Genomic DNA, 23,236 nt, shown 5'->3' with positions numbered 1-23,236 from the left:
CTTGTTCAAAGATATCAGGACAGTTTTCAATCATGTTTTTTTTTTTGGTAACATGATGACCAGATTCATGTTCTGGTAATGGATTTAAAGTATTCTGATGATTCATATGTTTTCTTTCTAGACCTATTAGTTGTTTTTATTTATTTTTGTTGTTGTTTGTGTTACTTTTTATTGAGATATTTTATTTTCTGACTTTTTTTATTCTTTTGCTTCTGTTTTATTATTTCCTGATTTCTTATAAAATCATTTGCTTCCAGTTCCCTAATTCTAATTGTTAGGAATTTCTTTTCTTCCTAAGATTTTGTCTCTGTTTTTTAATCTGGCCAATTCTCCTCTTTATGAATTTCTTTTCTTTAGTGAATTTTTATACTTTTTTTCTTTCCTTTTGGCCAATTCTAATATTTAGGGAGTTATTTCTGTCACTGTTTTAGAACATTCTATTTTTAAGTTGTTTTCTTTGTTAATTCCCCCTCCATCTATTGACTTTAATTAACATTTCTCTTATTTTATTTTTTAAATTCTGTTAAAGATTTCTTTGGGTTCTTTTAGTAACTGATTTTTCATTTTGCCATTGTTTTCCTCTTTGGGATTTGTATTGTCATTTTCTGTGTCAGAAAAGGTTTTCCTTTTATCTTTTGCTTATCATTTCTATTATTTATCTGTTTCTAATTACCTCATTAATATATTAGAATTCTTTTTTGCTCCTAGTGTAGAGGGAGTGCTGTAACAAAACCTGCAGCATATACTGCTTTGTTGTTTTCAGTATGTTCAGCTCTCTTTTGTGAGAATTTATTTTTCAAAATTCATACTAATTTCTATAAAATGTCCTCAATTATAGGAGCTCCCTACAGTCTATTATTTTTTTACATTTTTTTCTTTCTCTTTATAAATTCCAGGGGATATCTTTATTTCTTAAAATGATTAATAGAAAACAGAAACAATCATTTTTTTTCTTGCCTACATGTCAATATCTTTCCCTGGGTCACATGTGGTGTCTCAGCCATTTCTTTATTGGTTCCCTAATGTAATTTGTGCTGGGCTATTCTCTCTTCTCATCCCTGTGAGCTAGTCCCCTCCTGTTTATCTTTGTTTTGGAGTTATTATTTTTCTTTTGTGTGTAGATATTTAGAAATGAGTTTCAGTGAAGTGGGAGCATTGCTTACTCTGATATCTTACTTCCCTGAAGTAGAAGTCTCTGGTGATATCTTTTGATTCATTCATAAATTATACTTAAGTGAGGCAGAGTTGTGAAAAATTGGTGAGCCTCACTTTGTCTTTAATAGTAATCAAATTCTAATGGTCAGAAAAGATTAAAGATTATCACTCTGGATATAATGGATAATCTTTGTTTCTTCAATTTCAAAGAAAGCTATAAGCCCTCCATTTTGGCTCCCTTTTTTTTGGCTTCATGGCCATTAGAACAACTTTTCTCCACAGCACCTACCAATGGGGACCTTTTCACATATGTGAACTAATCCTGCCCACCACCCCAATCTCACCGACAGGTTTTTGGCCCATTGGATATCCTTAACTGGTTTATCCTGCATGCTAAGATAGTTTACCTTGTTGTGACCTCCGTACATGTTGCAGCTTCTTAGAGCCATAGTTGAGAGCTTGGTATCCAATGGACACCAAAAGATGAAAGCAATCTGGAAAAGGGATTGGCCAGCCCTCACAATAGAGGTACTAATATTCTCTGTACACCCCTTCCAGGGGAAGCCAATAGTTAGAATGGTAATGATCCTGGAGAACAGATTTTGAAGGAGGTTGAGTAGAAAAAGGGTAAGACAAAGGACACTTGTTAAAAATACAACATGAGTTCTGAAGGCCCATTGAATAGGTCAGGCAAATCTAGACTAGGTGTGAGAAGGACTTCCAAAAGGATCTAAATGATCACTTTTTATGTATTTCCTGGCATTGATTCCTTTGATTTAAAAAGTAGACCAATAAAATCTTCTCTAGCTATATTATTAAGTGAAAACTAAGGGTTTTTGAAAATTTTTATTTTATTTTATTTTATTTAGAGCATTTCCCACAAAAATCATATTCTTTGCCTCCCCTGCCTCTAACCCTAACTCATATCCAACACTCAATTCCACTGAGTTTTACATGTGTGGTTGATCAAGACTTATTTCCATATCATTGATATGTGCCTTAGGGTGATCATTTAGGGTTTATAACCCAATCATATCCCCATTGACCCATGTGTTCAAACAGCTGTTAAAAAAAAAAAAACTAAGGGTTTTTAATAGGGTAAATGAATTATTTTTCAGAGAAGAGCGAGTGTGCTATGTTTTTTTGGAATATTCTTCCAAACATAAGATTTTTTGAAGGAGTTTTGTGTTCAGACAAAAAAGTATTTTAATGGAATCTTTACAATTCTACTATAAAATAATAACAGAGTTTATAAAGAATGGATCCTGGAGCAACATGCAGCATTATGGGGGAGGATATGTATTGTTTAACCAACTGCTATAAATTTAATATGGTTACATTATTGTCATGAAGGATTTTATTGATTTTTTAAAGTTACTTATCTACACATTTTTCGTATCATTTCCCGAATTTGTTTTACTCTGGTTTCCAGGAAGAACATATTAATTAGCTTCTATTTTAAACTGAGAATGGAGATGAAAAGGATTCAAATTCAATAGAGATTCAAATGAACATAGGAATCGGAATCATGACGACATTTAATGGCTCAACTTTTTTCTAACTTAAAAAATGTCACAGATCAAATTTCAGCTTTAGACAAGTTTGTTGTATCAACACATACACTGGGCCTCTTTTTGGAATCAATTTTCCACTTCTTATTTCTTTCCATCATACAATCTGTTTATTATTCTTGTTAAGGAGTTCTGGATTCCTTAGGGGAATTGATTTGTATCTTGTTAGTCTTTTTTCTCCAATGAAGATTCTTATGGATAGTCCATTCATTCATTCATTCATTCATTCATTCAGCAAGTATTTTAAGTACTTTCTCTATATGATGTATTGTTCTAGGTGCAGAAGATAAAATGTTAAGTACAACAGAGTGCCTGCTCTCAAGAAACTTATTATTTAATTGTGGAAATACACATATATAAATAAAGGTCTTTTATCAGGGTTTATGGGAAGTTTCTACTTTTCTGTCATGATCTGAAATTCTGATTATGACCTGGATTCAGTGTAGCATACATTGGTTCAATATCCATATCACTGGATACATATGCTATTTAGAATCATTCAGTACCAATTTGTGTCTACTCCATATGATAATGAAGCAAAAATGTTATTTACATTGGAAACAAACATTTTATTTCCATCGCATATATGTAGAGCATCCAAATAGCAGGGTGGATAGAGTGCCTGGAGGTAGGAAGATTCATTCTTAGTTCAAATCTGGCCTCTAATATTACTAGCTAAGTCATTCTGAGCAACTCACCTGACCCTCTTTTCCCTAGTTTTTACCTCTGGAAAATGAGCTCAAGAAGAAAATGGCAAACTAATCTAATGTCTTTCCAAAAGAAAAATAGGTGATCATAAAGAATTGGCCATGACTGAAACTACTGAATAACAACAAGGTGTTTACTAAACATTTTCTCCTTTATGTACCTATTCATGCATACTTTATCATCCTAATTCTTATGTAAGCTCCTTGAGAAGAGAGAGTATTTTGTCTTTTTCTCTTATAAAAATCTCCCACACAACATGATGCTAATAAAAATGTTATTTTGTTGTTAAACTTGCCACCATGATTGAAATCAATAAGCCTCTAATCAGAATCAATTGGATAGACAAGGTAGACTTTTAGATTCCCTTTCAACTCTGGATCTATGAGCTTATGAATTTTTCTATCTTGGATTCACTATAATTTTCTAATGTACCAAAAAACATAACATATATATCTATATTACATACTTAACTGTCTTTAGTTTACTTGATCATTTCTCTTAGGCTCATTCCCTCATTCTCTCTGAGAATTTCCACTCCATTTCACACCTGAAAACATTCCTTCTACCACACCATGGAGTCATTGAACAACCTTTATTTATAAAATTTCCAATGAAGGGCTAACTACAGACAAACAGATATGGAGTGAAGAGGTTCAAAGTAATTTTTTATCTTTGTTTTTAGGATTTCTGCCTGTCCACAAGCCTGAAATTATTATCTCTCCCTTATGCTTCCATGAATCCTTTACTTCCTTCAAAATGCACTTCAGATACACTCCCAATTTCTATTCCTTTATCTCCCTATTCCCATGCCTACCATATGTTTTAGAGCCTTCACTGTCCCTCTTTTTTCATCCCTGCCATGTTATTTTCAATTTATTTTTAAAGGAAGCTAATTGACACAGTGGATAGAATAATTGCTCTTTTTCCTCAGTTTCTTCTATCATAAAATGGAAAAAAAATAATAGCTACTTCTCAGAGTTTTTGTGAGAATTGAATGGGAAAAAATTATAGAAGTCATTATCAGTGTCCAATACGTAGTAGGTGGTTAATAAATGCTTATTCCCTTCTCTTATTCTTACTTTGTCAATTTAAATGTTATAGCATATTATATTGTATTTCCTTATATTATATTAATTTTATATTATTTTATATCATATCATATGATGTGATATTATATTATGATATGTTATGTTATTTCTATGTACATATAAAGTATATAAGCTCCTCAATGTTGGGGAAATGTTTTCCTCTTTGCATGTCCAGTTCCTACTCAGTTTTTGGCACATACACCTACACAAAACATAGGAGAGTAGAGTTGGAGTTAGGAATAACTTGATTCTAAATTTTCCTCATTAGCTCTACTACTCTGAGAAAGTTACTGAAACTCTCTGAGCCTCAATTATTTATTTTGTAAACTAAAGAAGATAGACTAGAACACTTCTAAGATGCCTTATAGGTCTAAAGCCTGTTATTCTAAGAGTTTCTTCTACAACATCTAAGACATTATATTGTCCAATTTCTTCTTGATGGTCTCTAGTGGGAGAACATTCAATACATTCTTTATATTTTATTTAAATAGCTCAAAATTGTTATAAAGTTCTTTCTATCAATCCTAAATTTCTTCATTATAATTTCCTTCCTATTATTTGATCCTTTTTGTGTTCCCTGGGTACAAGAAGAACAAGGCAAATCACTTTTCTGTTTCATTTAACAAACTCATTGTTTCTTGATCTCAAAATTGGTGAATCAGCAAGCACATACCCACAAGGCCCATTTTATCTAGTCCGAGCCAAACTCTATACTCTAGACATCTTATATGAGTCAGAACCATAGATACCCTTATTACCATCTTCATTCTGGAAACTCAGGACTTTTGAGGCAATGTCCTGTCTGACTTAGTACATGATTCAGTTTAATGGTCTTTGCTCTGGGCCATGTTGTCTTGATTGGTAAATCAATAAGTATAAAATGTGTATGAGTCACTCTGTCCAGATGGCCATAGCTTATTCTTCACATCCCATCTTTCCATTTGCTTTGGCCATGTCTTTGCTATCCTCCTTGCCCCAGGACATGCCTTGCTACATTCTCTTTCCTTTCTCCTCCCTCTATTACACAAGTTCTGTCTTTACTGGTCACAAAGGGATACAGTGGACAGAGTGCTGGTATAAGTATCTAGAATGTCTAAATTCAAATCTAGACTCACAAGATATATGACTTGTCAAATAACTTAGCTTCTGAATGCCTTAGTTTCCTCAACTCTAAAATGGAGAGGGTAGCTCCTACACTGAAGGGCTGTTGTGACAATCAAACAAAATAATGTTTGTGATATGGGTACCACAGTGCCTGACACCTAATGGAGCTCTTAATTCATAAATGTTCCCCTCACCCACACAATCTACTACTTATCTTGAGAAAACAATCAACTGAATGCTACTACTCCTTTTTGGAAAGGACATGCTCTTTAATATTGCTAAATCTACTCATTATCACTGACCAAAATATCACTTCTGGTCACTCCTCTCTTGCCTTTATACATACTTTCCTTGAGGGTAGGGACTAGCTTGCTTTTGTATACTTTATTGTTATTGTTGTTGAGTTGTATCAATCAACATTTGACTCTTTTTGACCACATTTGGTATTTTCTTTTTAAAAATAGAAGAAAGGTTGCTATTTTCTTTTCCATCTCATTTCACTTAGGAGGAAACTGAGGCAAAAAGAATTAAGTGACTTGCCCAGGATCATTTAGTTAGTAAGAGTCTGAGGTCAGATTTGAATTCAGATATTCCTGACTCCAGATCTAGCAGTCTATAACTGGGATACCTAACTGCCCCTTTTCATCTATATGCCCAGGGATTAGAACATCATTTGGTACATATTAAGTGTTTCATAAATGCTTTCTATTCAAACATTCCAATTGTTGAGAGTAGAAGGGAGTTTTGATACTCTCCCTTTAGAGGTGAGAATTCTCAGAAACTTAATAGACTACCAACTTCCCTTGATGATTTCCCAATTACCGTTTTTTCTTGCTTATTCACAGGGATGTCACCATATTCTTAAGTACCACCCTGAAAGCAAACAAATATATTACCTCAAAGTATTGCAGAGCTACCGAATCCTCAAAGTAGAGGTCCCAAAATAGCATTTGCTACCAAGTCACAAACCTTTGCAATGAGTGTGAAGAAACATCAATTCATTTCTGTAATTCTAAATATAATACAAGGCTCTATCTGAATAAGTTCCAACCTGACAAAAATGCAGGCAGGTGCTTTTTAGCTCTGGGTGATAAGGAAATAAAGAAGTCTTAGAGACAGCATGGAGGAAGGAAAGAAAGGCAGGGAAAATGCCTTTCAAGTAGCCTTTAAGTACTTCTGGGATGTAGCCCATGGATTATTAAGCTTGCTAATAATAGACAGAGAAACTATGGGCTTTCCTGGGGACCTACAAGCCAGAAATAATAAGTAGAAACCTTTAAATCATTGCAAATGTTCTGAAATATTAAATAACTTTAATTATTGTATACTTAGATGTTGCATCTTATGCATCAGCTTTTGCTGTTCTCAGCAAGTCTTTCTTAGTATTTGTGTGTTCCATTTTGAATTTAAAAGAACATAACCTTTTAAACAGTAAGCATAGTGTGGTATCTCTGTTACTTTATCTCCATGGGACTGGTTTTTCTTGTCTTTAAAATGGATTGGCAAGCCTAAGAGTTCTCTCCTAGTTTTACTTTAGTTCTGCATTAAATAGCTGTGTGACCTCTGACAAATCATTTTTGTTCTCTGATCACCATTTAAATAATCTAATCTACTATCAATGTTGGGTAAAGTAATGATTTTATTAGCTTCAAAACAGAGATATTGTGGGAACTATAAACATATGTATAGTTAGATTTTTTTATCAAAAATTAGTGAGAAATAAACACTGGGATAATTATATTAGTCTGAAATATTTGCCCCTAATTAGGAAAGAAAAGATCCAGGACAAAATCTAAGATGAGGAGGAATTCCTCTATAGGTGATGCGTTCCTCCAGTTGTCTGTTCATGGAAGACAGTATGATGATTGAATCAAGGACAAATAGAGCTCCTTTCTTGAATAAGTGATGTTTAAGTAATTCAAGGGTCTCCACATTCCTCCCATGGAAACAAAAATAAATGACTGAATGATACCTAGTTGGTTGGTTGTTGTCCTTCATACTCTAGGAATGTTAAAATAACCTAACTGGGTTGGGAGCCAATAGTGTGGACAGCCATGTCTGATGAGATCATTATGAGCTCTGAAGCCTCTAACTCAGGTCAGGTACATATTCCACAGAAACATCACCATATGTGATGTGGGAAAGCCATTCTGAATAGTTCAGTGCCATTGTCTCCTGTGTCTCACTATCAGTTCCAAAGTTCTTCAGAAAGAAAGATGTGGCCAATGTAACTGCGAAAAATGTGGGTTTTAAGACTGTGAATTGCCAAAACTGTAAAGATAAATTTTGTCTTGATTTAAATAAAAAAAAAGTGGTCACCATGGGAAAATTCCCAAATATGAAAATACCCAAGTCAGCTGGGTTTTATGGAGATTTTAATTAATACAAATGAAGGAATTAAGAAAAGGGAGAGAGAGAGAGAGTAAGAGGAAATAGTAGGAAGGGCCTAGGCCAAACGGAGCCTTAAGAGAGACTAGTCAGTCTTTTATCACTCACCACAAGATTTGTGCCAAGCAAAACTCCAGTCCTTCACTGAAATCCTCAAATACTGAACTTAGTTCAGAGACCCAGCTCCTCCAAACTAACTCCAAACTCCCAACTAAGTTCAGAGAGCCAGCTCCTTTTAAAAAGAAATTTTCCTTATGTCACCTCCCCTAAATTTTTATATCTACCAATCACAGTAGACACTTTTCCCAGGACTGCTCGTTCTTAGTTCTCACCACTCTTTAGTTCTCACCTTCTCTAGGTAGACTAAAACTTCACACCTCTTTGCTTAGCTTGCCCTTTGTAAGTTACTTGACCTCTTAGTGATTAATTTAACCTTTATAGGTACTTAGCACCCTTTTGTATTAGATCTAAAAATAGACCTAGCTTAAGGTTCTAGCTTTACTATAAGTATGTGTTAGGGACTTTTCATTGTTCAATCAGGAGTTTACAACTTTATCTTCCCCTAAGGTACTGTCTGAGCAGGGTGGAGTAATTTTGAAATTCCTAATACATTCCTGATCAAGTACCTCCATTGTTTAAATGGGGAATAGCTTAACCAAATCTTCTAAGGTATAGTCTGAGCAGTTTTAAGATTCACACCAACCCATTAGAAATGCACTCTAGGCAGTTGTGTTTGAATACTTGGCAGTTCAGCTTGAAAAAGGAACTCACTGCTGTGTAGTTAAGGTTCACCACAGATCTTTGACCCCAAAATAGCATTTAGGGCATTTGAAAGAATTTGGGTTGTAATTGTCAATATAAATTTGAATCATCTCTACCCTCTAACTGAGCTAAGAATCATGTATCTCTCTAAACTTCATTTGACCTTAATTTTTAATGGAAGCAAATGCTAATTTATTAGAGAGGCATGAACTATCCTGCTGGTAAAATCTGTGGAATTCTCTTTTTATTTAATAAACTCTGAATTTCCCCATCATTTTCATCAGACCAAATATTATAATTTCCAATATTCTTATACAGATGAATAAATGAAGTGCTTTATACCAAATCTCTGAGAACACCTGTTCTGCTCCACTATTGTCAATTGTGTTGGCTCAGCTTTCCTTCCACATCATCAACAAAGAGTTCTTGTTTGGACTTTAAACTGTTGACATTTATTGTGTTAGTCATCTTGCTTTGTGATACTTACATTTGTTGGATTAGAGTACTTAGCAAGGAGAGGATAGGTATGAAATTTGTTAAGCACTCTGTACCACACACCACTTTTGTCACTCTCACATCCTATTTTTTTCTCCTTATTATACCATAATCTATTAAGGATAAATGTTTTCTTCAAGGGTGCATCCATAAAGTTTTATTGAATTTGGGTTAATGGAAGATAGTGTTAGTGATGGGAAAGACATGTTAGATTTAAAATAGTTTTGAGCATTAAATAGTTGTAAATAAGAGAGTGGGAGCCATAAACTGTGATAATTGAAATGTTTGGGAGCAAGGGAAATATATAACAATTATGACCACTGAAATATGTTTTCTACTGTGTCTTGGTTTTATATAAATATAAGATGGTCGCCAGGGAATATATTCCCAGTTTATGAATATGCCCAAGCCAACTGGGTTTTATAGAGAAATTTAATTTATAATACACTGATAAATCAATAGAAAAAGAGATAAAGTAAGAAAGGAATAAGAATGAAAGGTCTCAAGCCAATAAGGCCTAGACCTCAGTCCTAAGAGATAAATCAGTCAGTTGGTTTTATCACTTACCCAAGATCTCTCTAGGTAAGGCTTCCAATGCCTACCTCAGGCTCCACCTTCAAGAGAACCTCCTTTCAAGAAATGTTTCCAGAGAATTCTCCTCCAGACTCCTCCTGAGTTCTCCTTCCACTGCCTCCTTCAAGACCTCTCCAGCAGCTCTCCCTCCAGGACCTCTCTCCTCTCAGACCTCCTTCAGAGCATCAACCTCTTTCAGTCCTCAGACCCCGCTATCTTTAAACCAAAAATCTAAGTTCCCTCCCCTCAGTTCTCACATCTACCAATCACTGTTGCTCTCTCCCCTCTGCCAATGGTGGCTCTAGCTTAACCCAGGACCACCCAGAGGTCTGTCCCCTTTACACATGTCTGTTGAAGGTCATATTCTCAAATAATTAAATCTTGATCTTTGCTGCAGCCCATCCTAAATCCTGTTACTCTGAGTAGGGTGGAGATTGTAGTTTCCAAGACCTGGTTCTGTCATTCCAAGTATCTCTATTGTATCAATTCTAAAATCAATCATGACTCAAAGAACTTCCTGTTCTATGCTTAAGCATAGGTCAAAGCCCTTTCCATTGTTTAGCAAAAGGTTTCTGTCCTAAAGTAGTCTTAAGTAGGGAAGAGAAGGATCCTCCCATGCCAATGAGTTTCATATTCCAATAGAGTTCTTACTATCAGTAGGGAATTTTTTTATGTATGAAATTTCCCAATGGGGAAATTTCCAACATTCATAAGTCTAAGAAATTTTAAGGTTTACAGACACAAGATGCATAAAGTTTTACTAATAAATGACTGTTGGTATTTCTAACTTCATTCCTGCCATGGGTGATAATCTGTTCCCATTCTGGCATTAAAGGCATCCAGAAAGAAAATGTCTATTATTTTATCACATTGATGAGAGGATGTTGAGAATATAAGCACTGATGATGGTGGCATAGCACTTTCCTGCAAGTGCCAATTGTAACCGCAAAAAGGTGGGTTTCCAAGATTGTGAATTGCCAAAACTGTAAAGGTTTTGGCCAAACTGTAAAGATAATTTTTAGTGTCTTAACTTATATTAAAAATAAGTGGTCGCTATGTAAAAATTCCCAAATATGAAAATACCCAAGTCAGCTAAGTTTTATGAAGATTTTTAATTAATATAAATAAAGGAATTAAGGGAAGAGAGAGAGAAAGAGAAAATAGTAGAAAGGGCCTAGGCCATTGCTGAGCCTTAAGGGAGAGTGAGTCAGTCTTTATCACTCACCACAAGATTGTCTCAAGCAAACTCCAGTCCTCCACTGAACTCCTGAACCCTAGAACTGAGTTTAGAGCTCCAATTCAGCTTCCAAACTGAACTAAAACCAAACTGAACTGAATTCTCCTTTTAAAGAAATTTTCTCATGTGCCACCTCCCCTAAATTTTCACATCTACCAATCACAGTAGACACTTTTTCCCATGACTGCCCATTCTTAATTCTCACCACTCTTTAGTTCTCACCTTCTCTGGGCAGACTAAAACTTCACACCTCTTTTTGTAAGTTGCTTGACCTTTTAGTGATAAATTTAACCTTTATAGGTACTTAGCACCCTTTTGTATTAGATCTAAAAATAAACCACCTAGCTTAGGGTTTTTGCTTCACTATAAGTATGAGTTGGGGGCTTTTCATTGTTCAATCAGGAATTTGTAATTTTATCTTCCCCTAAGGCACTGTCTGAGCAGGGTGGAGCAATTTTAAAATTCTGAATACATTCCTGACCAAGTACCTCCATAGTAGAGAATGGGGAATTGCTTAATCAAATCTTCTGAGGTAGAGTCTGAGCAGTTTTAAGATTCACACAATCTAATTGTTAGGATCCTGTCATTTACTCCTTTGGGGAGGCACACAAGCTTGTTGTTAGATTAGTGTAAAATCTACTTTGGCTTCATGGGGCTACTCATGACATCAACCACTTCAGAAAACAAGACCCAACAACTTGTATCCAGGTTCATCTTTGGTGTGTTGGCCTTCATTTGCTTGCCTCATTTCACTCAGGGCTATTATTAGGATGTGATATGTGCTGACCTCTTTCCCAGCAAGGGCTGCTTAGTTTTCAGGTTCATTGGATTTATTGTTGTCCATAAGCATGTGCACATTCCATGTACCAGTGGTGAGTGGAATCATCTCTGCAAAAGATTTTGTAATTTTTTTTGTCTTGACCACATGTAGGATTCTCCACCTCTCCCCACCCCAATGTGTAAGCAGACTAGAGCTAGGTTGGGTAACCTGACAGTGACCCTGGAAGAGAGACTGAGGCTGATGCTTTCTTCAGACTCTGCCTCACTCATATCCAATTATGTACTTTGTATAAGGTGAGGACTAGTTCATAGCTCTTCGATAGTGTATTCATATACCTGTTTCCTTTGGTCCCTCCAATGTTTGTCATTTTTTTTAACTTTGCCAATCTGATAGGTATGAATATTGATGAATGTAGAATCAAAATGTCTGCAAATGTCTACCAAAAGTTCTTCAGGAGGAACTAGAACTATCAATTAAAAAATAAAGTTCGGAAGAAACTTTGCACCTGAAAAATACATAGAAAAGTCCATGCTCAAGAAAACTCAACTAGTGGGCAGCTAAACTACCATAGGTGAAGTCAGGAAGATTCATCTTCTCAAGTTCAAATCTGACTTCATATACTAATTTGAATATTGGATTTGTCTCTCAACTGATTGCAACAATGAAGGTACTTAGCTCTTCCCTGATTATGAAGATTAAATTGTAATCCCCTGTCTATTTTTAGATTTTAATCCCCATAAGTGTAAATATGGTACTTCAAAGTTAAGTATGAAGATCTTCCCATTTAGATCTAATCATCAAAAGTGCAAATATCCCACATAATCATTAAGTGGGAGATCCATGACCCACGTGTATGATAGTGGATAATGAATCAGAATTGACTAACTGACTTCTGAGCAGTCCTAGAGCAGAGCATCATCTGTGATTGGTAGATGTGGAATTAGGGGAAATGACGCAACGGAAAATGTCTTTAAAAGTCGAGTTTGACTTGGAACTAGGATTCTTGTAGCAGAGTTCAACTTGAACTTCCTCTTCTGCTGGAAGGAAATTCTTCATGCTTTCCAGTTGAGGCAGGTGAAGAGGGGCAGAAGAATCTGCTGACTAGACTAACACTTGGTGACTAAAAAGCTGACTCTTAACTGTTGTATTTTCTGAGGATATGTCTTGGAAACTCGGTTTTGCCGAGGCCAGCTGAACCTCATTTTCCCTGCTGGGAGGGGCCTGCAGTAAATTGCTTAGTGCTTAGGTTAGATATCTTACCTTATCCTCTCTCTGATTTCTTGCTTCATTCTTTCTACATTTTGTAAATAAATTGTATATAAAATCTCTTTGAAATGAATTAAATTCTGGGCAACTACACTCTAAAATATTCAAGTCAAACCCTTTAAAAAATAAACCCCTTTTCCACTCTCACACTAACTAGCTATGTGACTGTACAGTTGGAAAATCTTCAACCCCCAAAACAACATTATCCAGAATGCTTTTCCCTTTATGCATATTTGCATCTTCAAGTAATTGTTTATAAGTTCTATAGCTCCTCCCAATCTATCTCTTCTCTCCTGTCCAGTGTGACATTTTAAAAGAGTGGGAGACATAAACTGTAGGATTTAAAAGAGTTGAAGATATAAATTGTAGTATATATAAGAGTGGGTGAGTAAATTTTTGACCGCAGAAAATATGTTTTCACTACAGTGTCTTGTTTTAAATCAAAATATAAGGTGGTCTCCAGGGAAATATTCCCAATTATTAAAATATACCCAAGTCAACTGGGTTTTATAGAGAATTTTAATTAATAATACAATGAGGAATTAAAGAAAGAGAGAAAGAGTAAGAGAGGAATAAGTATGAAGGGCCTTAAGCCAAAATGGCCTAGACCTGAGTCTTAAGAGAGAGATCAGTCAGTCCTTAATCACTCACCACAAGATCTGTCCAAGCAAGAATATAGAAACCAGTTCAGCCAACCATCCTTCTCCAGAGAGGGATTCTTCTGACTGTCTTCAAGAGACTTTTTCTTTTCCTTATATAGGGAATTTTTTTCCTTTGTCACCTCTCCTAAATTCTTACATCTACCAATCACTGTAGACATTTTCCAAAGGACAGCCCATTCTGAATTCACAGCTGAGTAGATTAATCCTTTTAGTAATCCAGCCCTGAGTAGGTTAGAATCTCTGCATAAGTTTCTCATCTTTTTGTCCTGACAAGTTTACAAGTTGCCTGACCTTTAATAGGTACTTAGTACCCCTTTGTATTAATTCTAAAAATAGGCATGGCTTAAAGAACTTTTTGCCTCATTATAAGTATGGGTGTAAGAATTTCTCATTGTTCAGCAAGGAGTTTTCTCACCTAAAGCAGTCTTAAGTACGGGTGAAGTAGAGATCCTCCCATTTCTGATCCAAGTAGAGTTCTCATATTTAAATGGGGAATGTTCCCAGCAGGGAATTGTTCCAATGGAGAATTCCCCAATGGGGAAATTTTTAACATTCACAAGTCTGAGAAATTCCAAGATTCACACCAGGCTGGGTTTAGGTTGTTTTGTTGTTGTTGTTGTTGTTGTTGTTGTTGTTTTTACTTTAGTTACTATTAAGAAAACTTTAAAAATATAATACTTAGTTATTGAATATTAATTTTAATCTTTACATGACCTTGAGTAAATCACATGAACCTTTTTGACTCAACTCCTTTGTCAAATGAGCTGGAAAAGGAAATGAAAAACTCTTATAGTACCCTTACTAAGAAAATCCCAAATAGGGTCATGAAGAGTCACGTATGATTGAAAAACAATAGTATTAAAGTAAGATTGAAAGGGTCCAAGTTAATTAATTCTTAAAGTTCCCAAATAAAGGACACCTTTAAAACAAAGGGAGAAAACCACATATGCTATAATTGCCAATCATCATTCTATCCTACTCCTCCTATCAATTTTATAATCAGGAAGATGTAATCAACTTTCTATAAATGTTACCAAATTATTTTATGAAATGTTAAGACCACTTCACAAATTTCCCTAGAGTGTATGAAAGTAACCTTTTCCTCTTTAGCCCCTCTAATATTTAACATATTCAAATCTTCACAAAAATTATTTAGATTATATATGTATGTGTATGTAAATATGAGCATTTGTGTCTTTCAAATTCTTTTTCTCTCCCTCTTTTCATATATTTTATATATATACAGATGTACATACATTAAGTGTATGTATATATACATGTGTATTTATCTGTCACTATAGACAGAATGATAGCTAAATAGCCTAAAAACCTTGGATTTTTTCCTTTGTTAGCTCTTTGTTAATATCTAAAACTATCAAATATTTAGCATGATATATAAATTTTTGACTTAATCCATAAAGCAATTTGTTCTGCTTGATTATCAATTTTCTAACAAAGGTTTTATTTTTATTTTCAATAGGCAGATGAGAAAGGTGGAATGTGTTTGCCAATTGAAAACAATCATAATTAACTACTGAATCATATCATATGCCTTCTTGCTCATCCATATAAAAATGTTTATATTGTTTGTATGGATTGAGGGGGTCCTTAATGAAGCCAATAGAAGGGAGGATATGGCATTTTTTCCTTGAGAAATCATTTTCACAATCTAATAATTGACTGAGATCTACTGAAAAATCATATGTTTAGATAGATATGTGTATATAGAGAGATATAATTACATATAGAATTCACCTAGTGATGGCAGTAGGCCATACTTTGAAAGAGACTACTCCCTTCTGATGATGCTAAAAATGCCAATTTCCCTTATGTTGGTCTGAGTAGAGCCTCCTTCCCATTTTGCTATATGATTTTTGCTTTCTAAGACAATTCATCGCCCTATACAGGGCTAAAGATTCTACTGCCCCCCAAAATGAAGAAATCTGAGGAAAATAAAAATGAAATACCCGTGTTCACTTGAATACTGTTACAGCATCAGATTCATTTTTTTAACTTGAGGTAACTCCTTGGAGGTGGTGATGGTTGTCATTCAGGAAATTGCCACTGTTATTGTCATTATTTTAATGTCTTTCCTTTTCCAGATTTACAGAACCCCAGGATTATCCTCACCACTACCACTTTACTTCCACATAGTTTATTGAATTCTAAATAAAGTTCAAGAAAAATTGAGGTTTTTCTGTTCAATATCTTAGCATCTTGCTCAGAATCATTAGATTCTGTTCATGTCTATTCTGTGAAACATGTGTGTTAGAATTAACTAGCTCTTCAGAGGGTTATTTATCCTGAAGTTAACAAGCAAGCAGGGAGAGAAGAATGTAGAAAATTGCATTGACCCTCTTCTTCCCTGCTTGTTCTGGTTCAGCAATGCAGTCATTTTTTGGGAAAAGTCTGAATTCAATTGGCCCAAATCTAAACCCTAGCAGGGCATCTGCTGAGTCCCCTACAATAACCTCTTAGTGTACTATCCCTTGCTTGACTTCCTGATTTCAGCTCCTGAATACATGAAATGAATGAATGAAAAAATGTATTTATAATTTGCTATGTATTAATCCCTGAACTATATACTCAGAAAACAAGATAATTCTTCCTCCCCTGGGAATTTTGCATTTTAATAGGTAAGTAAAGGGCAGTGGTGACCAGAGAGACTTTTTTTAATCAGAAATAGTGAGTAAAGCCATAAAATTATTGCTTTAACATGTCCTTTCCCTAGAAAGGGAAAGGTGATATAATTATTATTCTCAGAGGTAGAAAAGCTTAGTGAGAGTGTATAACTGTAATACAATGATATGGAGATGGGCAGACAATGGCTTGGCAAGTCTGGACCTGGGTAGATAAAGAGAATTCTCATAATTTAGGCCCCATCATTTTAGGACTAAAGCTGAAATGTCAGATGTGAGGCTGAGGTTAGATCAAGGTACCTAGGGGAAGATAAGTATAGAACTACTTTTTCACCTATTACTTTTTTCTGTCCATAAGTCCCAAGGAAGGGCAAGTGAGTCAGATTATAAGACTGAATAGTGATTATAAAGTTAGTCAAATATTTTTTAATTCTTTCAACCAATCTCAATGTTTTTTCTGAGTCCTTTGTGTGACATTATCTATGGCTTTAAAAATAATTTATTCTAACCAAATTGATTAAATACTTGTTAGAACTTAGTTTTTTGCCTTTGAGTACATAAAACAAAAAGTCTGGTCTACCACCATAAATAACCAGAGAGAGAGCAAAAAGTAAAATAAAAATTGCAGAGATGAGTAAGATTCTATAACTAGACCCCATCCTTCCCAAATCCCCAGCCAATCAGATCATCCTGGGGGAAGGTCCCAAACCCTGCAAAATAGTGAAGTATTATTTGGGGACAAAGAGCATAGCCATAGTCAGGATAGATGTTTATAAAGCATTCCATATAAAACCTCATTGCCTATAAGCTCCTGAAATGGAATCCATCACTTGAACTTGCTCAACTAACTGCACCACTACCACTACATTTAATTTAATTTAATTTAAGATATTATTTCATTTGCATGCCTTTGTAAGTATAGTTGGCATGCCACATTTTTAGCAGTGCTTGACATCCCATGCACGTTTTCATGTACTCTTGTGCTGGTAGGTTTCAAAAGAGAAGATATCAAGTTATTTGTCCTTCAGAACCCTTCATACCTTAGTTCTTTCCCACCTTTCCCATCTTATTACCTTTTTTCCACAATATACCCTTTGTTTCAGTAACATTGAACTCCTTCCTGCTCCACAAACAACAAATGATGCTTGTTAGCTCTGGACTTTTCTCGGGCTATCCCATATTCTTTTAATGTATCGTCTTATCTCAGCTTCCTAATATCCCTGGCTTCCCTTAAATATCAGCTACAATCTCACCTTATACAGTAAGCTTTCCCTAAATCTTCTTAATTCTATTATCTTCCAATGGCAGCAGAGGTAGCAGTGGCAGCCACCACAGTGACAGTGGCAGATCAGGCCAAGATAGTGAAGTAAGAAACAATCAAAGGCCACAAACCACCCTCCAAATTACCACAGAAGAAAAATGCCTTAAAACAAAACCAATAGAAGGAAGGTTGAAGCAGTGATCTTGTCCAGAATAACATTGAGACAGCAAGACAGATTCATTTCACTGAAATATGAAGAAAGAGAACTAACCAACACTCAGTGCAACTAATGCACTCTATAGCATAAACTGAAGGGAAAAGAGCACATCCAACTTGGTCCAATACCAGCAGGGCAACCAACACAATAGAGAATGAAGGAACAATGGAAAGAAAGTTCTACATAAGCCAGCTGGAAAAAAAGGCTGAGCACAATCCTGTGCAGTTAATAGTGGGAGGAACTCAGTCCAACATGGTCTAACTGGTGTGAGATTGGGCAGAATGCTACTCCAACCAGTTAAGTGGAACAGTTTCAAATATTGACAGAATAGGCTAACTAGGCTACCTCTTAAGTGTGCTGAATCTGAGATTGAGACAACTGACCTGATGCCAGGGACAGCACAAGCATGGGGCAATTTTCCCTCAACCCCAGGAACAGAGGTCATCCTCTGTAAAAATTAAATCCCTAATAATAAAATATTATAGTTTAGGAGCTTTATAAATATCATTAGAAATCAAGGAATAAAGAGGGTACAAGATAAAAACCATATGTTCATGGCCATTCAAACCAATTCAAACACCTGCCTTACCACTACCAAGCTGGGGACCTGAAGTAAAGAACTGGAACCCTTCACGTCCTTGCCTAATATCTGTCTATAGGAAGTATGTAATGAGAAGGAGTCAGTGGGCTCCTGGGAAATGTAGTTCTTTTTTAGGGTAACAGATTTTCAATTATACACTTCAATATATACCTCTCAAATCAAAGGGAAAATAACTTCAAAATGATCAAAAGATAGAATTAAACGTCGATGAAAAAATATCAACAACAGAGATAAACAAATTACAAGTTCAGAAGAAGGTAATTCAAAATGAAAGTGTATGAAGCCTCAAAGGAAGATGTTAAAGGATGTCAAAACCAAAATGAATCCCTTGAAAAACTCCAAGAAAGAAGGAAAAAAAATAATGAGAAAATTAGAAGAAAAATAAGATGATAAAATTATAGAAAAAATCATCAAGTTAGAAGAAAAACTCATTAAAAAATTCCCTAAATGAGGAAATAAAGTACATCCTTAATAGAGGAAGTACAATGCCTTAAAGGAGAAAATGACTCCCTAAAATTAAAGACTTGGAAATATGGAAGCTAATAGCATCATTAGAATTGCTACAAAGAGAGGAAATCAGTTGAATAGAGAAATATATCTTAACCAATAGGCAAGTAAATACTGGAGGGGGAACAAAAAAGGAATGGACACACCAAAGGGAGGGGAAAAAAAGGAGGTGGGTAAACAGAAACAAAAACATTTGTGAATAGATAAAGGCTGAAAGAGGAGAAAGAGAAGGATATACCAGCCAAATCATTTGGAGAGAAGGAAATAATCATAAATCCAAATGTGAATAAGAGGTACTCATCCATAAAAGAGAATCTGATAGCAAAGTGGAAAAAAGCCAGAATCCTACAATATGCCATCGATAAAAAATTCATTTAAAATAGGGAGACACGCAGCATAAAGTTGAAGAACTGGAGCATACTATATTTCAGTTAATTTTTTTAAAAAATCAGGATTGGCAATTTGCATTTTTTATTAAGGGACCAGCATGTTTTGAGATGTATCAAGAAGAACAAGGGGTCTGCTACAAGTTCAAGTTTTATTGAGAATCCATTCCAATATATACAGAAAAGTTTTCTCTAACAACTAAAAAGAACATTACCAAAGCATTGACAAATCATAAGCTCTTAAGTATTACATCATTCTTAGGAGGTAATTTTCTCATGGAAAATTGTTCAAGAAGAAATTAACCAAAACATTTCTAGAAACCCAAACATTTTAGGAACATTGACAATACCTTGATGTTATAAAGGGATTAGAGGAAAAGAGAGTCTAGATCATTTGATCATGACATTGAGGAAGATTCTTTGGCCCAAAAAAAAATGAACAACTCTAAGGATTATTTTAAAGGAGGCTTTCAGGAGATGTCTATATTTTGGATATAGATAGACAATACTTTCTGAGCTGTTATTTTGAGAATTTGGCCTTGCCAAAGATCACAGGCAAACTCATGAGTATGTCTTCATGGCTGCCTTTCATCAGTGGATCCAATCTGTCTTTAGGTTTATTCACATATCCTTACATATCTTAAATAAAGCAAAAGTGAAAATTGTAAAGCAAGACATAGAGAATGTTATAAGATATAAAATCAATAACTTTGATGACATAAAATTTTAAAAGTTTATGCAAAAACAAAAGCAATATAATAAATATGAAAAGGCATGCAAAAAATTGGGAAAAATCTTTATGGCAATTCTCTATGAACAAAGCTTCATTGTTTGAAGTCTTGAAGTCTTTTGAAGTCTTGAAAGCAATGAGTCAAATCTATAAGCCTACAAAGCATTCCCTAATTGATAGTCAAAGGATATGAATAGGCAATTCTCAGATTATGACATTAAAACTATCTTTAATGATATGAAAAATGCCCCAAATCTTGATTAGAGGAATGCAAATTAAAACAACTCTGAGATATCATCTCATATCCATAAATCTGACTAACTCATCAAAAAAGGAAAATGATGAATGCTGGGAAGGATATGGAAAAATTAGGAAACTAGTACATAGCTAGTGAGGGTGTGAACAGGTAAATACATTTTGAATAACAATCTGGAACCATGCCAAAGGGTTATAGAGCTTTTCATACCTTTCGACTCAGGAATACTACTATTAGGTTTGATTCCCAAAGAAATTAAAGACAAGGGGAAAGAACCTACTTGTACACAATTATTTATAATAGCTCTTTTTGTAGTGGCAAAAAATAGGAAACCTGAAAAAATTTCCATCAACTAGAGAATGGTTGAACAAGTTATGGTATATGCTTTAATGTAACATTATCATGGTATGATAAATGTTAAACAAGATCATAAAAATTTCTTGGAAAGACTTAAATGAAGTGATAAAAAGGGAAGTGAGCATAATCGGGAGAACATTAGTATACAGTAACCAAAATAATGGATGATGATCAGCTGTGGATGATTTAACTATTATCAATAGGGCAAGGATCCAGAATAATTCCAAAGGACTCATGAAAAAAAAATGAATATCCACCACCATAGAAGGAGACAGAGTATGGATGCAATTTGAAAGATACCATTCTTTACTTTATTTCCCACATAAATTTATGTTGAGTGTGAGCAATATGCATTTTCTTCCACAACCTGATGAACATGGAAATGTGTATTATATGATAATATATGTACAACTATTATCATACTACCATTCTTCTTAGTGAGGTAAAAGGAATGGAAAGTAGAGAGAGAGAACATGGGTTATAAACCAAAACAAGTATTAAGAAATTTTATTAATTGTAAGCTAGAAAAAAAATCAAAAATATATAAATTTTAAGAATCTGAAATCCAGTTCCTTCTCTCTTAATTATTTCCTATTCAAATTGGGCTTAGCTTATTTGTAAATATGTGCCTGTCTGTTGTTCCTACTCCCCTCATTAGATTACAATATCTTTAAGGGCAGTAATTATCCTTTTTTTTAGCCCCAATGTTTAATGTAGTATCCAGCACTTAGGAGAACAAAGATTTTTTTTTTTGCTAGCTTACTTCTTAAACATTTTCTGGGATATTGATGGAATTTTTCTTGGTTGGATTAAATAGTAATAAAACTACAACACTAATAAAAAAAGTACTAATGAAGTAATAGAAAAACAAACAGTAATCTTTGCTATTATCTCAAGACACATTTCAACACTATCTTGCAGTGGTACTAGTAGTAGCTGTAGTAGTAGTTAATGTCTTCTGATTTGATTAACCCCATAAATTGCATTGTATAAAAGTCAAATCTCTTAGCTTAAAGTTGTTAACAGTGATCTTTAATTTCCCTGCCCTCTTATCCCACTAATAAGAGAGAAAGATACAGTGAGACAAAGACAGAGATGAAGAGACAGAGATAGAGTAGCCCAGAAAGTAAGGCAGGGCTGTCTTTAATCTCCATTCCTAATATATACTATCTTAGTTTGTGATGCTGGGGAAATTACTCAACATTACAAGCATCAGACAAAAGCATGGTAAAAACTATTAAAATTGGAATATTGAGCTTGGCCTCATGAAGCCTGATTTTAAACCCCAGATCTGCAACTTACAGTATGTCTTTCTTTATCCCTGGGCCTCAGTTTCCTCACTGAAAGATGTCATCTTTGCCTAAATGATCTCTAAGATCCCTTTGAGTTCAGGATCTCTGATCCTATAAGAATATTGTTTTGCTTCTTCTCATTCTCTCAAAGATCTGATCACTAGGGCCAAGAGTGTGACATATTTTTGCACAGGTTTCGATGAGGTCTTTTCAGTTCTCTCCTATCAACATTATGATTCCCCTACTTTATTTATTCCCCACATTTGGCATTAAGCAGTCCCTGGATATTCATTACACTTCTATGAAAAATGCATTTAATTGATTAATGAAGTCACAGTTTGCTGCTGCTTCCTTTTCCATTGATCAAATGAAGCTTTGCAGGCTATACCGAGGCATGGCCAGAAGAAGCTCTTTGTCATAATTTACCTGTTTTCTGCAGTCTTGATGGCTGTCATTCCCATGCCTGTCACCATAAATGTGGCTAAGGGGCAGACTTTATGTCACTTTAACCTTGTAAACAACAGTTTGGGTCATAAAGCAAAGCTTATACACAATTATGACCCCATAACAGCATTCATGTATTCTTGTCTGGAGCAACTGACACCCATTTATCTGACCCAATATACCCTGAGTAAACTCCTGGAAAGATGCAAGATACTTAAGTCAGTGGGTCCTGAGTTCATTTTTGTTCTTATTCAGCTCACTATTTTAGGTGTAGGGTAATGGGGAGGAGACAGGAATAGCAAAGCAGAGCAGTATGTTTGGGTCTGAACAGCAGTGGATTTGGCCTTGGAAAGCTAGTTTAAAATTCCAAATCTGCAATTTCATCTGAGATTTTGAACACATCAGTTCTTCTCCCTGGACCTCATTTTCCTCAGTTGTAAAATGACATGACCACAATAAGCCTACGACAGCTAGGTGATGTAATGGATAGAGGGACTGTCCTGGAGTCAGAAACAATCATCTTGAGTTCAAACATGGTCTCAGATACTTTCCCACTATGTAACCCTGGAACAGTCATCAAATCCTTTTTTTCCCATATCCTCATTTGTAAAATGAGCTAGAAAAAGAAATGGCAAACTACTCCAGCATCTTTCCCAAGGAAACCTCAAATGGGATCCCAAAGTGTTGGATATGATTGAGAATGACTGAACAACAACAAAATACTAGGTCAATGACTTTTTGTCTATATGACTTTGG

This window comes from Monodelphis domestica, chromosome 1 (assembly GCF_027887165.1).
Source record: "Monodelphis domestica isolate mMonDom1 chromosome 1, mMonDom1.pri, whole genome shotgun sequence".
NCBI classification, from domain to species: domain Eukaryota; kingdom Metazoa; phylum Chordata; class Mammalia; order Didelphimorphia; family Didelphidae; genus Monodelphis; species Monodelphis domestica.
Note: the sequence above shows the minus strand (reverse complement) of the source record.